This window comes from Falco peregrinus, chromosome 1 (genome assembly GCF_023634155.1).
Source record: "Falco peregrinus isolate bFalPer1 chromosome 1, bFalPer1.pri, whole genome shotgun sequence".
NCBI lineage: Eukaryota > Metazoa > Chordata > Aves > Falconiformes > Falconidae > Falco > Falco peregrinus.
In genome coordinates this window covers 123,732,239-123,747,117 of record NC_073721.1, presented here as the reverse complement: position 1 = coordinate 123,747,117, position 14,879 = coordinate 123,732,239, and the positions used below count along the sequence as shown (strand labels likewise).

The 14,879-nt window shown below is 40.7% G+C and overlaps 1 protein-coding gene across 1 annotated transcript in view; it reads left to right on the top strand.

Moving 5' to 3' along the window:
• Nucleotides 1-14,879, top strand: part of CERS3 (ceramide synthase 3) — a 38,553-nt gene that overhangs the window by 15,766 nt on the left and 7,908 nt on the right. The window lies entirely within an intron of this gene.

Sequence of the window (14,879 nt, the reverse complement as noted above, 5' to 3'; positions counted from 1 at the left end):
GAATTGTATTATGACACAATGAAATACTGTCATGCTCAACTGAAACAGTGAGACAGTGTAAGTCTGGTGCTGCCATCATCTGCTTTTACCTTGTAGAGAAAACTCATGTGGGAAAAAGCTATAAAGAAAACTGCCATTTAGGTCGTGTTTGGCTGAAGTAGTAACATTTTCACAAGGTCTTTTGTCATGAAGTGTGCAGTGTGGTGTAAATAAAACATTTAGCAAAAAGCATTTAGAAAAGGACTTTGGAGAATGTCTCTCTAGATTTGGCATGAGCATTGACAGGTATATTTTGCTAGTTAAGGTGAAACAAGTTGTGCTATTGAAAAATGGTATTTATTTTGAGGTCAAGATGCAAAAACTTAATTGAGCTGACTCTGTCCTTTTATCTGAGGCAGTTAATGCTGTGAAGCATCTCAACGAAATAGAAATATTCCTTTCTACCTGTATTTAATTATGGTTTGATAACAGAAACCATGCTATGTTTTTTGGATTATTGGATTCCTTCAAAGCTTATGCAAATAGACAGCTGGATATCTTAGAGAGACCCAATATCTTTCCTAGAAGAAAACTGCAGTTACAAACTCAACCCTTGTTAGACAGCAAACAGCTGTACATAAGGGACAAATCTGCAGAAAAAATGGTTTGTGGCATTCTGAACTAAAACGTGCTTCTATGTTCCCTTAAACACTGAAAAACTTGTATTTCTTGCATGTCAGTTACCTCCGTTAGATTAATTACAAAACTAGTTCTGGCCTGGCTTATTGAGCGTTAAAGTGGTTACTTGTAGTTTTCTTTTTTGAGTTTGGCCTTGTCTCTGTGCTGTTCTCACACAACTCTTCTGATGAAATCAAGAGGGACATCCCTCTGCCTTGCAGCCGGGGAACAGAAAAGCTTTGGCATAGTTCTGCATCCACATTGCTTGAGGTTATGAGAGCACAGTGCAAGAAAGTCTGTAGATACAGTGGTGAAGAGGACATTACTAGGCCAGCTATATAAGGCCATCCTGCCCTGCCTGCTTATATGCCTTTGTAAGGGGCAGAAATGTTTTATTTTGAGATAAGAGGATTTTTTGTATTAGTCATTGCTAAAAAATGGGAAAGCATCAAGCCTTCATCTCTACCGTGGATTTTTGATTCCTTATACAGCTCTCTAAGAAGATGGTTTCCAAATAACATTTTTACAGTGGTAGCAGCAGCAGCCCTAGCCCTTTTCAGTCTGTATGACTTCAGCTGGCTTGCATGTGCAGCCTGTTTTCCATAGCGGTGGCAAACTTGGCTGTGAAAGCAGCCAGTGCCTCCAAAGCTGTAAAGGCAAGGTCGAAAAGAGCGGTGTTTGCAAGGCAGCATTTTTATACCCACATATTTGTTATAGACATACTCCACACAAATAGCTGTTGCTATTTTAGTGGAATACCAGTGAGCCATCATCCTTGTGTTAGAAGGGGTTTGTTTCTCTGCCCAAGGCTTTGAAGTTTTCATTCACAAAACAGGCAATTTTTTACATTTTTCTTGAAGCGACGGTTAGCTACTTCAGATGGAAAAATTAAGTCATGATGTAACTGGGAATAGGGATTGATGTTGTTGTTTAACTGAAGGAAGCTCTGAGCATAGAAAGGGTGTAAAGAATTTTCTTTATTGCCCTCTGTGCCTTGAGCCGCCTTGGGTTATCGGGGTCACCAGTGAAAACCAGTACAGTGCAGCCGTTAACAGCTCCTAGCATCCGTCCCAGGCCAGGTGTCTCCTCTGACTGTATCTTTCTGGACCATGTCATCACCCTGTGAGAGTGTCAGTGGGCTTGGATGTATTTATTCTCAATGAGAAGTGCTGTTGTCCCTTATTGAAGGACAGGTATAAAGGACTTGTCTTGGTAAGACATGCAAGGTGGAACTCTGGGGGGGTGATGTAAACAGGAGGGCCCAAGGCTCCAGGATGCCACATACCCGCCAAGCCCCCTTTGGTGTTATTCAAAGGGCCATGCAGAGCTGTGTCACGTCTTGCTTAGAACTGTGGGTCTGGATTCGACACTCCTCTCTGGACTCTGGCAGGAGGCTTTATAAAAAGCAGGAATCCGTACAGAAGTGACACTAAGTACTGCAGCCTCATGAGCTTCTTCCATGCTTTACACTTCCCTGCAGGAAGACATGGCTTTTGTCTGAGACTGTCGGGTCAGAAGCTTTTCATCTTGGATGTCACCTCCCCTCTGCACTAATGAAGGGGACAGTTACCCTCAGTCCTCTGGGATAACTGCTCCACTGACTGACTTGCTTCAGCAAAAAAGAACTTGGACTAAAAACCTTGCAGTTTCTCTCCTCCCAAATACTGCAGCCAGAGGTTAATAAAAATGAGGAAAAAGGAAAGAAGGGGAGGATATGATCTTGCTGTGTCCCTCTGTGTCCTGTTTTCTCAGGCATGGGAGTCTCTGGCACCGAAGCTGGTAGCATGGAGCAGCATTGCTCTCCAGGCTCACGGGACTTGTGCTACCTTTCCCCCAGCCCATTCCTCCAGAAATGCCTTAATAAGGGGGAACCCTGCATGGACAAACTAAGCTGCACTCAGCTACTTTGCATTGAGAAGATTTTTATTTTCAATGGGGATAAACTTGAGGGGACAGGAGTACTAAATTTTTCAAAGCAAAGATTGTTCTTACATCTGGAAAATATGAAAAGAATATCCCAAAAGGAACCCGAACGTCCTTTGTCATATGGCATTTTGTGACCCTGTGTATGAGTAAGATGCACATGCAAGAAAAGCCCTTCAGGGTCAGACCTGTAGCCATGTATCTTAGATCAGTTCTGCTGTGAGAGGAAGGACATTTTTCAGTGTAATTTCTTTTCAAGTTAGGTCAGGCAATTGCAATGTTCGCTGCTGGCTGCCATCTTGATATCCAAGGCCTTTTGTTGCCTTGGAAACTCCGTGTGTTTCTGTAATATTGTTCAATTACATGGTTAAATTACCCACTTGTATCAAGTTTCAAGCACCACTGAAACATGTCTAGTCATCATGTCTGCACATATGAGAATATTTTAGGAAAATTGAAAAAACATATAGAGAAGTATGTACATATGCACCGATTTAAAATATCTCGCCAGGAAAATCCCATGGAGATTAAACATTTTATTTCCAAGGTCAGAAAAAGGGAGCGAATGACAGCAGCTTATAGCCACATTATTATGGCAAATTAAGATGTAAAATATATGTTAAAATCATTACACACTGAGTTAAAGTTTTGAGACTTCAGTGCTTTACATCTTGAAAAATATGTGTGAGTTTGTAGGAAATGGGCATGGTGTCCACATGACTCAGATACTTCAGGGCTGATGCAAAGTCCATCAATGGCAGAAGGTAACGGCAGGTTTTTAACAGACTGTAATATGACCAGAAATGTGTTTTCTTTCTCTTTTAATTCTTTTGTCTCTGTCAGGCTGCCTTCAAGTAAGGTAATGAGCTGCTTACTAACAGTCACTATTATTCAGGAGTCATCAGCTGCAGTTTTTTGATTCACTGTGGTTCTTAGCTTTTCCTGAAGCAGAAAAGACCTTGCAGTGCCGTAGAGCAGGCTTTTGGACTTGTCACTCTAAAGAAAATTAGCTGGTGCCACCTATGTATTCTTCAATATTCCTTTGGTGTTTTGTACTCAGTAAACAGGCTTTGTAAAGATTTTGGTTGGGTGTATCCTTGTCCGTGGTTTGTTCGTTCCTTACTTGGTCCAAATTCCCAAGGGAACAGTGAGAGTTGGCATTCAAAGAATGATTAATGACAGAGTAAGGGTAGCTGAAAACAATAAGAAAATACTATTTTGGGGTTGAAATGAGAGCTGTGAAATACTTGTTATGATATTTTTGCTGTTTCCAGCAATCAATCTTCTACTTCAGCATTTTGTTCTGACTGATGATTGCTCTTGTACTGAGAAATCTCTGCCAGTTCAAGTTAACTTTCTTTCCTTCGTTCTCTCTTATACACTGACGCTGGGATGCCAGTAGAGGCCTTGCCATGAAAAGCGCGTAGCCATATAAAGAGTCCTTAAATCGGTTACTCCCTTTTCTGTATCAAAAGAGGATACATGACTAAAACTGTATCCCTAAAAGCGTGCCCGTGGACTAGAATACTTGATGTGTTTTCATATTAATGTGTAGGCAAGGCCTGGAAGTCCTTTGGAACACAGGCATAGCCTGCCTTTATAAAACATGCCCTCGCTACTTATACTGAAGAATAATGATTTTTTTTACACCTGCAGAGGTGCTGGTCTGTGTTACTTTCTATCTTTCTTTCAGTGACTTTATCTCTTCAGAGACTTGCTATAACCCTTTGTGTAAGTTTTCAGATTAAGTTATACAGTTCCCATTGCTACCTGCTCCTGACAGATGCCTTTAGCTGCGTTAGTCTGAGGCTATTCAGACTTGCCTCAGCTTCTTCAGAACCTTCCTTCCCTGGGATACATTTGTGATTTTTCCTCTTAGTTTTTGTGCTTGATCTGTTTGCATCAAACAAGTCATATTTTTAGTAAATAAGTATTGTAAGTAAATATGATTAATATATATATATATAAAGAAATCTTGTATTTATTTTGTAACCACATGGGTCTGGGGAGTATGGGCTTTCAGTGCAGAACTTGAGCGAGAATTTTCTTGCTCACAAAACACAGGCCTACAGCACGTTCTTCAAAGCAATGGGTATTTTTTGGTTTGTAGGTCCTTAAACATTTCCCCATAGAAGTACAGACTTCTGTGTGACAATTCTAAGGCCCTAGCACTTGCTTGCTTTGCTTTCCTTAGTTACTTATAGAATTAAATCTATGTCCTTTAGAATTAGACCATGAATCCACAGTGCTTAAAATCTGCTGGTTTTCCTTTATTAAAACGGAGTTACTCTTCAGCCGGTGTTCACCCAGGATGCTGTGACTGCGAACGCTTCACTGTTCTGGCAGCTGAGGCAGCACTGACTTTCTCATTGAACTCTGCAATAACTCGAGATATCTAATCCTAATCAGAAATCTTATTCTTAAAACTATAGATAGGAACAAAAAGCTCTGTATAACATGAAAGTATAATGGCCTCTAAAGAGATTACATTTTAAATCTCTTTTGTGGCAAATAGATTTGGATCCAGTGCTCGTGCTTGAGCTGTGTGCTGTTCAGTGTGCACTAGACACACCATAGGTGAGCTGAGCCTGATTGCTCCCAGGTAACAAACTCTGACTCTTAACTGGAGCTGCAAAAGGCCGTCACATGACCCTAATCATGCACAACAGTGCTGTGCTTCCATAGACCATGCAATTACTGGGATGTGAAAATGAAGCATGAAATGTATAGTTGGTTTTGGCATGTACAGCAGTTCATTGGACTCCTAAAAAGGCAGATTTTCAGCTGATTTTTTTTTTTCTTCTTTCCAAAGCAGTAAAAAAGTTATGTTCAGGACATTTACAATCAGAAAATGAAATTTAATAGAATTAACACATTCAGTGAGAAGTCATTCATTTCAGAAAAATGCTGTTCAACAGGAGTTAAGCAGAGGACAGGGTTTGGTTTCCCAAACTAGAGGCATGTAAGTTTTTTGTTTTCTTTTACATAACATGTTTTGTTAAGCCTGTACTGCACCAATGGCTATCAGGGTGCTGATAAAACAGACCGAGAGGTGTATTTGCCTGAATTCCATGTACTTGTTTTAAAAGCAGTTATGTATTTTAGAGGATAATGATAATCTAGTTAGTTACAATTTCATGACTCTGTGGGACTGGGAAGTTGTGGAAAAGCTTTCACTGGAGATTTTGTGGTTACTTTCTGAACTGGGAAGGGCCAGTACACACTCATGTCCTGCTTCAGAGTTCGAGTTTCTGAGTGAAGGTTTAGCACAAACACAGGATGGATTGAACTAGATTAGTAGGGGTTGCCTTTTCCCCATTTTAAAGAAAAATGGGTTATGGAGAAGTTGAATTTGTTGGTTCTTAACAGATAAATATTTATAGCAGGTTTTCTCATGAAGATAGCTTATTAGGGGAAACTAAATAGGACCAATGAAAGTTTTCCCTCTTAGAGATGAAAACCAGTCTATCTGGGAACCTTCCCAGTTGATTCAAATTATTGCCTTTGGGACATGAGCTTTTTAATAGCCTGGAGATGGGAGCTAGCCAGCCAGGTCAGCAGCGTGAAGGCTCATGCCCTAGTAAAGGGAAATTACTTCCTGTTATGACTTTCTTTCATCTGCATATTTCCCATTCTGCTACAGCAATCTAGTTAAGCCCAAAGCCTGGCTACATGTCTCGCTTCAGGCTGCCAAATTCAGTTGAGGGAGGAGGGGTGAGAGGCAGGCAGAAGAAAGCATAAAAGGGTCCGAGGTGCTGGCTGGTATTTACAATGATAGGCAAAAAGGAGAAAAGCCGCTGTGGGCACGCTGTGGAGCTCTGGAGTCCTACCCTTACTGCAGATGTGAAGTCAAAGCTGACCTCAGAAATGTGTATTGTCCAAGTGTGTAGCCCAGCAGGGCCTGTGAAGGACGAAAAGCCACCAGTTGTTCTCTACTGCACAAATGTTACGTGCCAGTCCAAGAGCACTGCCTGGTCTCCTTGGCCTCAACTAGTTAGTTTTCCTGGCACTGGGAGCTAAAAGGCAGATTGCTAGTTAAATTTCACTTTTTACTCCAGATTATAGAAGGGGTTAGCAGCTGGGCAATGGCTTCCAGCAAGGTATGTTACACTATACCCTAAAATATACATCTCGGATTTCAAAACAGTGACAGTGTTCTTTGCTGGAATTTTGATTTTTTTTTTAAATCATTTTTTTAAAATAAACTCACTTAGAATGCTGAGAATTCCACACCACCTTTCACTTTATTATATAAAAATCAGGTAAAGTTTAAAAAACTGAAGTTAAGGACTGTTATGACCATTGTGGAGGAATGAACTAATAAGAAACCGAAGAAAATATTTTCTGGGCATTTCATTGGAATAGATGGGTTTGTGAATGCATGCTGGGGTGGCAGTGAGGACAAAGGACCCTTCCACAGACCTGTTATGCACACACAAGACTATGCAAGAGCAGACTCAATCCTCTGGCCATAGCCCAATAAATTGGGGGTGTGGATGCTCCCTTTGCCTCTCCGATCTTAGCTGTGCCGTGAAGAGGCTGTGCAGGTCCCTTACGTGCTGCAGTAAAAGCCTGCTGTTCCCAAAGCTGCTGACTTTGACTTCGGTAGAAGCTGCAGATGACCGCTGCCTCTAAGAACAGAAAACTGAAGCTATATGTAATTCTGAAAGCAAAGCCTCCTGCCCTGGCCAGTTCAGCAAAGTCTGCGGTGTTGATACAGGGCCAGGTTCTCAGCTGGTATAAATGAGCACGGCTCGACTTGAAGTCAATGCGATTGTGTTAGTTTTCACCAGCAATGGATCTGGCCAAACAAGCACCCCTGCCCCTCTCTCTGCATGTGTGTCTGGCACAGGCCAACTCTACTTCTAGTAAATCCCTGATCTAAATGACTCTTTTTATGTGGAAGTTCCTAATGCAGATGGAAGACAAACGGTAAAGTTTTTGCTTTGCTGTTCACAGAAGGGCAGTTGCTGACAGTTTTTCTGACTTCCCTTGTTAACTGCTCATATCTTTTAATTTTGTAGCAGGACATTTATGAAATAAATGTTCCATTGGTTGCTAGTTTTACATGTATGCACCTATATAAAATCTATACATATATATAGTGTGCATATGTATTTATTTTTTCAATTGCCAAAAATGAATTCACAGAGCAAATCCTAGGCCTTCTACAGAACTTTTGGTGCCTTCATTTACTATTTTTAATATATGCTGCAGAGGTTTGAATTGTGACTTTGTTATGAGGTGAGTAATTCTCATACTGTCAGAGGGGTTCGCAGTACTGCAATCTGCTGAATCGATTAAAAAAAAAAAGCTTGAAATAAATCTAGTTAATGATAGATTAATATCAATTGAGAACGGAAATTGTCCTATCTTATATTTAAAGGAAATGTTTTCCCTAGGAGTACTCTATAATCCTTATTACATGTGAAGAAGGGAAGAAATCTTGAAAGGAGCAGTCTCTCCCCTGTAACACAATTCTAACAACTTTTGACTGGGCACAGCACACTGCAGAGTTCACACCATCAGAGAGCAAACCAACCAACCTCATCAGTCTATCAGTCGAGTCAGGCGGTGATGGGTGTGAAGCGTGTGAGGGTAGGATTTGTCCTGTGTAACTTAAGCTGTGTCTAGGTCAAGTTCAAGGATCCCCGTGTAGTCAGTGGAGGACGAATGGTGTCTCCAGTGAGCAATATTCTGTGTCCAGTGTTCTCACCCCAGCAGCGGTGGGGCAGCTCACGCTCTGGGAAGAGCCATTTCTCGTTCTGTTGGTTATAAAGCAGCCCCAGAGAACAGTCTCTGAACAGATACCTGACTTGCAGCATGCTGAACTTTAGTGAAGAAAAGCCACCACCAAGTGCTTAAGCACACAAGTCTCAAAGACTTCCAATGCTATTTAAGAAAGCGTGCTCATTAGGTACTACTTAAAGTATTTTATATCCAGCCTCAATATATCAGGGTGTTTATAGATACAACGTTGAAATTATTTTAGGTATTGTGATGTGAATGTCAAGTGAAAAGACATTACTTGTTAGGTATGTGACTTGAAAATTGGATTGATAATGTTTAAATAGAAGTAACCTTTAGATACATCACAAAAGGAATGGAATGCCTCCTAACAATGAAAATAGAGAAATGAGCACCTTAATGGACACGTTGGGTAGAAGTGCCTGTCATTTATGTGGTTGTACACTTTGTGGTTTCAGGTTAGTCTAATAGTGCTATAAGGCTTCTGTAGGAATATTCTTTAGCAGCTGTGTTATTTCAAAACATTCATCCTAAGTGCAGTATCATACCTCACTGAGAAAAGTGCAAGTGTCTGATCAGCTGTTTTGTTGCCAAAAAATCGTTTATAAGGTATAAAAGTGCATGTTCTGATAAAAGTTCATACCACTGAACTCCTTGGCTTAATGCAAGTTCTGTCTTAGGGTAAAAAAAAGTTCACTATAGAGAACAGCATCAAATGCCTATTATATTGTTCTTTGTTTCCTTGCCAACTGTGGATTTAAAATTGGAAGAATTCAAAAAGCAGTGGGACATTATGACTCACTCAGTACCTCCTGGGCTTTTGACATTATCGTAAAGCCACATACACTTGAGTGCAAGGTTTAGTTAGTGGATTTCAATAACACAGCTAGCAGACTTTATTGAAACCACAGAGTACCTGATTAACTGTAAACAAAGATTTATTTCTTCTGAACAGCCAGGGTATTATAGCCCCAGTTACAGGTGTGTTATGCTGAGTGACAACACAGGTGATATTTTTTTGAGGTTGAATTTATTCCCTCAATCAAAATCATGGACATGTTATAATAGTAACATCTAGTTTTATGAGACTGTTCTTTTCACTATTTGTGGGGTTAGTGTAACTTTTCTTTTAATCTGTTTTTCATACGTCGTCTTTGAGTTCTCTCTGAAAACTCAGTGGAAAGCTTGGGGAACGGGTATTACATAGAATAGAGAGATTAAATAAGAGGAGTTTTGGCCACAAGATGTCAAACACAATTAACCTAGAAAGTCTGCATCTTCATTTAAAAACTGCAGAAAAGAGTCCAACAGTGCATCTTCCATGGAAGACCAACATTATTTATGTTGCCTAGTGTGTATAAGCCGAAAAGGGAAATATATTTTCCAATAAAATCTTCCAGGCTGGAAATACAGAACAGTATGCCCGAATCCAAATGTATATTGCTTAGTCTCCACAGGAAAGTAAAGATGTATTAAGCCATATGTCAGCTGAGTTGAATTATTGATGTTGAATTAAACATGTTGAACACAGAGATTCATCAACTTTATAGTATTATTTGTTAGAAGAGTACCCGCTTCTATCTATTTGGACTGACTTTTTATTATCTCTCTTGTTTGTTATCTCTTTTATTTGAGTCAGTGGTTGCTGACCTGACTAACAGCTTTCATCTTTGTACTGCAAGCTGTTTCCATATGTGCAGGTGCTGTCAAATTTATTGTCTTTACACTGAAAAATCAAGATCTAGTCAATATGTTTGTAGATACTTAAATGAAAATATTCTTAATTCTACCTTAAGATAGAAGATTTAGGACATTCTGATTTTCATATAAGATACATTTTCAAATATTTATTCTTATCCTAACTTAAATCAGAAAATGTCTAAATTGTAGCAAATCAGAAAACACATAATTAAAATTCCAGAATCAGCTGTGAATTGCTTTTCTGTATCCATACCTGGTAGCAGAAATCCAGTTAACTGTGTGGACATAAATTATGCTTAACCCAGAAGATAGGTTGGTTTTAGTCTTGTCCAGGCAAGAGCAAAACTGAAATCTCCTTATGCTGCTGAGAAGCCTTGAGTCAGTGTTGATCCCACTGGATGAGTTAGGTCTGGTGTATCTCCCACCCACACACGGACACAGTGACACCAGTGAGAAAGAGCTTGAATGATACAGACCGATATTGCCCACTTTTGCCTGTGCTAAGGCACAGCAAGCCTGTGCCGTCCTCTCTTTCAGCTGGACATCTGAAAAAGCAAACAAGCCTCCCCCCACCACTGTACTCCCAACCTTACACCATGAATTTATGAAGCAGACCCTACACTATTGCCTTCATAATGCCAACCGAAGTTATGGTATGCCTCTTAAAAATTATGTGCCTTTATCAGGGTGAACCAGAGAGAAGCTGCATTGGAAGCAGATTCATGAAAAAAAAAATGTAGCAACTGAACTTCACTGCGGAAATGTCTTCAGCTCAGATATCTCTCAGCCATTTTCTTTTTCTCCATGCTGCCCCAGTAGCTATTTCTGTTTTGGAGCATGTCATTATAGTAACGATTTACGTTTTGAGACCTTGACTTGACAACCTGCAGTAAGCCGCATTGACCCAACGATCCATTTGCTATCAAGTGCCTTTCCCTTTCTGAGAAAGCTGAAGGCATGCTGCTAAGGCTTCCTCGCTGTTTATAGGATCAATCCACACTGCCACACTGCTACAATTATTTTTGCTTTTTTTTTTTTTTTTTTTAATATGGCTTGACATTGTCTTTTCCTCTGCTCTTGCACTTCCCACTTCTAACTACTGTGTATCAGATATGAAGCCATGGCTGCATTGCGACCTCAACATGCACATGGACGAAGATGCCATGTACCCAGTAAAGGGGAGCAGGAGAGATGGGTGGTGTCTGCCCGGTCCCGCTTCTCCACCAGTGAGCTTCAGATTGTATCGCCAGCATGTAGAAACAGGAAACCCACTTCCATCTGTCTTCCAGCATAGCCGTGTCCTTCTCCCGATGCTCTCATCAGCTGCAGCAGAAAGAGTGCAGCGCCAAGAACTTGACTAGAGGGAAGTGATTTCTGAGTGCTTTATTGAGAGACAAACTTGCACAATTTGGAGTAAATTCTCTTTTACTTTAGCTGGAGATTTGAATGATGTTTTTTTGCTTACAAGAGGCTGGGAAGCGACCTAGGAAGCTTGCTCATCTCTTAATTTCAAGAAATCTTTTTCCTTGGTGATGTCTCTTGAAGAGCCTTTACTGTTCATGTAATAAGATGTGGTGCTAGTGACTTGAATGATACATGCTCTAACAGCAGTGAAATGCAAGAAGCCAAAACTACCTTAACAAATACGGTTCATTTAACTAAAAGAGGCAGACTGAGCAGCAGGTGGAAGGGTTAAACAAAAGGAAAAAAGATTATAAAAGTTTGCGGCTTTGGCTTCACTATAAATGGCTCTCTTGCAGACTTTATAGCATTAGTGTTGCTTCTCATAAACCTTGAAACCATTCATCCGTTTAGAAAGATTAAATTGGTTAGTCATCCAGAACATAAAATATACACATCCATTTTTGTCTGTTACCCTAAACCATCTGAAGTATAATAAATGCAGTTGATGCCATTAAACCAAAGCAGTGAGTATTAATGACTGCCTCAGTTGTGGTATTTACAGTTTGCCAGCTCTTGTGTTTCTGATAGTAAATTCATCTGTTGTTGCTCAGGGACAGTAAGAGCAGAGTCTTTGAGTTGGAAAACGCAACTATAATATATGATGTGAGGGGCTCAGAGAAAACATCTTGGTATTAAAGCGGGGAAAATCCAAGAAATGTTACTTTTTTTTTTTGTTAGTCTTATGAGGTCAAAGTTAAGATGCACAAACTTTGCTTACGATATCTTAATATATTTATAATGGTCGCTTAAACATTTTGCAAAGACAGGTTTGTTTGTTTTTCTAGTTACAGATGAAGCTATGGCTATTTAAAGTTCTCTTCTGTCACTTAAGCTAGACAAAAATGGCCAGACTCATCTAAATCAAGAACTTGTAGAGGCACTTGGTCAGGAAGCAGGTTTATGATTAAAAAGACAATACAAATTTAGGTTTGATTTAGCAGCATTTTTTCCTGATTAATATTAGAATTTCGAAAGTAGTCCTGTTTCCCAAAATTCAGCAAATTTGCAACGGTTGCTTCATAATACAAAGAAATTTAATTCCCGCTGCTTTGAAATCTGTAAGACATTATCTCAAACGCAGGGATTTCCTGTGTGCCGGAAAAAAACATTTACATGGTTTTTAATTGCTACATACAGTGCCTTTAATCGCAGCATCCAGCTTGACAGCATCAAAACTGGGAAGCGAATCCTATCAAGAGTTTCCAGTTCCATGCTGAAAATGCCAGCTCATTCCTATAGGAAATTAAAAAACGCCCAGGAATCAATGTCACTTATCAGCTATCGTTGAAAGCAAAGCAGAATGCCAGCAATTCTTAAGCATGTGTTTGAGTACCGGCAACTTCTGTGGATGACAATGAGGTACCCAAAATGAAATACGCACTTAGGGGCTTTACTGGCTTAGGCCCCTCCATGAAGCACAAACACGCTCCTCCCACGTCACTCCCCATGTTTGCAGCTTCAGCCAGGGGCTGCTCAGGAAGACGAGGGTATTCCTAGTGAGTCTAGCAGGTTCTGCATCAGACACCGTACATAGGTTTAGTTTGCTTTTTTTTTTTTTCTTTCCCCCCCCTGAAATATTTCTGGCAGCAAAACAGTAACACGCCTCTCCGCACACCCTCAATGTTTGTCTTTTACTGCAAATACAAACTGCAAAACTACCAGGAGTGAGAGAGGTGATCTGAAAGAGGCAGAACCTCATAAATTGTTTGTGTGGGAAAGGCTGTCTTTCCTTTTCTCTAACTGATGGCGTGCCAAGTTTATCTTACAGTTTTTACAGTAAGATTTGTTTGTTTTGATACCCTTTGTATGTTGTTAGGGAAAAGGCAAAAGAAAATCTCCAGGAAGTTTATAGTTTCTGATGAGATGGAGTTTAGGCTCTAATTTTCTTTTTAGTTCTATACATTTTACTCGAAGCGTAATATATAAAGGGATATGAGATTGCAACTGGATGAGTTATTACTAAGCTGTCATTTATTTTCTGTGTATGAATTTGGCGCTTCAGAAAGACCTCAGACCAGCAGGCTAAGAAAGTGAAGTTGTTAGCTCATTCTGAGAGCAGATACAGGATGGGCAGGAACAGCACTGGTTTCTCCTTTCTGCATCTTATCTCTGACTTCGGCACATCAATCTTGGAGCAGGAAGAACATGCAGTCTCTGCCTTTTTAGCTGAGATCCAGAAAGATGACAAAGAGAACAGATTTATCCATGATGGAGTGGTCTCTGGTGTGACTGTACAGGCAGCAGATTGTGCAAGGGCTAACGTGCCTGCCAGCTCCAGCCCACGGCTCTGGAGGCAACGTACTCTGTTAGGAAGGGAAGCCTCAGGGCTCCCTCAGCAGATGGTCCTGCAGGCCAAACACCCCTGCACTACGAATAGACGCCGCGACACCTGCAGTCCTCAACTGAACATTGACAACACTGGCTGTTAAATTTTGGGAGTTCCAGTTAACAAACTAGATACCCTGGTGCTAAGGGGTAAATTGTCAGCCACGGTGTGAGGGCCCAGGTTTTGATCCTCAGCTACGGGGAAACTCCTGGTTTTAAGTGAAAGGTGGTCTATTAAATCATGCGATGCTGGAGAGGGAATAGCTATTGCCCATCTCCTCTGACACAAGAACTAGAGGGCATCAGGTGATTCTATCAGGTGGTATCAGGTCTACCAGTCACCTTCCAAGTAACTGGAAGAGACAACCAGTGGCAGCTGCCATTCACACAGGAAACTGCTGGAAATGGGAAAAGTTTCTTAGGTGCCTGGTTTGATCTCGTTTCCGTTCTCAGCCACTGCTTAGGTAGAAGGAATTTAACTACAGCATCCTACCCTGAGTCTGCAGAGCAGGTCATCGGTTGGTATGGCAAGTCCTTCTAGGGAGGCAGGCACTGCTCTTGTAAGCTTGTTGCACTGAAAGGGACATAGAGGTGTTTGGTTTTAATGTGAAAGCCTCGATTGTTTGAACCAAACTTCTGAACACATCGTAGGGTCTTGGGTTATGGTAGCAGTTGAGAAATAGGAGACTAACGGTGCATTTACGTGCCATGACAAATAGCACAGAATTGTCTTCTCTCTCCCTAACCTTTGCTGTGAAATACTGGGTAGACGCAATGTCTTTTCTCTGTGTGGTGGAAATATTCATTAGTGAGTGTTATGTTTGACTGTCTGGGGATGAAGCATGGTTGCCAATTGTTAGAAGATGTTCCTATAGAGCTGGGAAGGGATTTTTGTAAGGGATTTTATCTGTCTCATTGACGCCCTTTCGTCCCTGGTAATGGACCAGCCATCCCGTCCTCCCTGATAGTTCCCTCAGCAGGATGATATACCCAAGATGTATATGATAGCTGTATAGACACAGCCTCCTCTTTGCAAATGTTGGTGTTATGTATACACCATC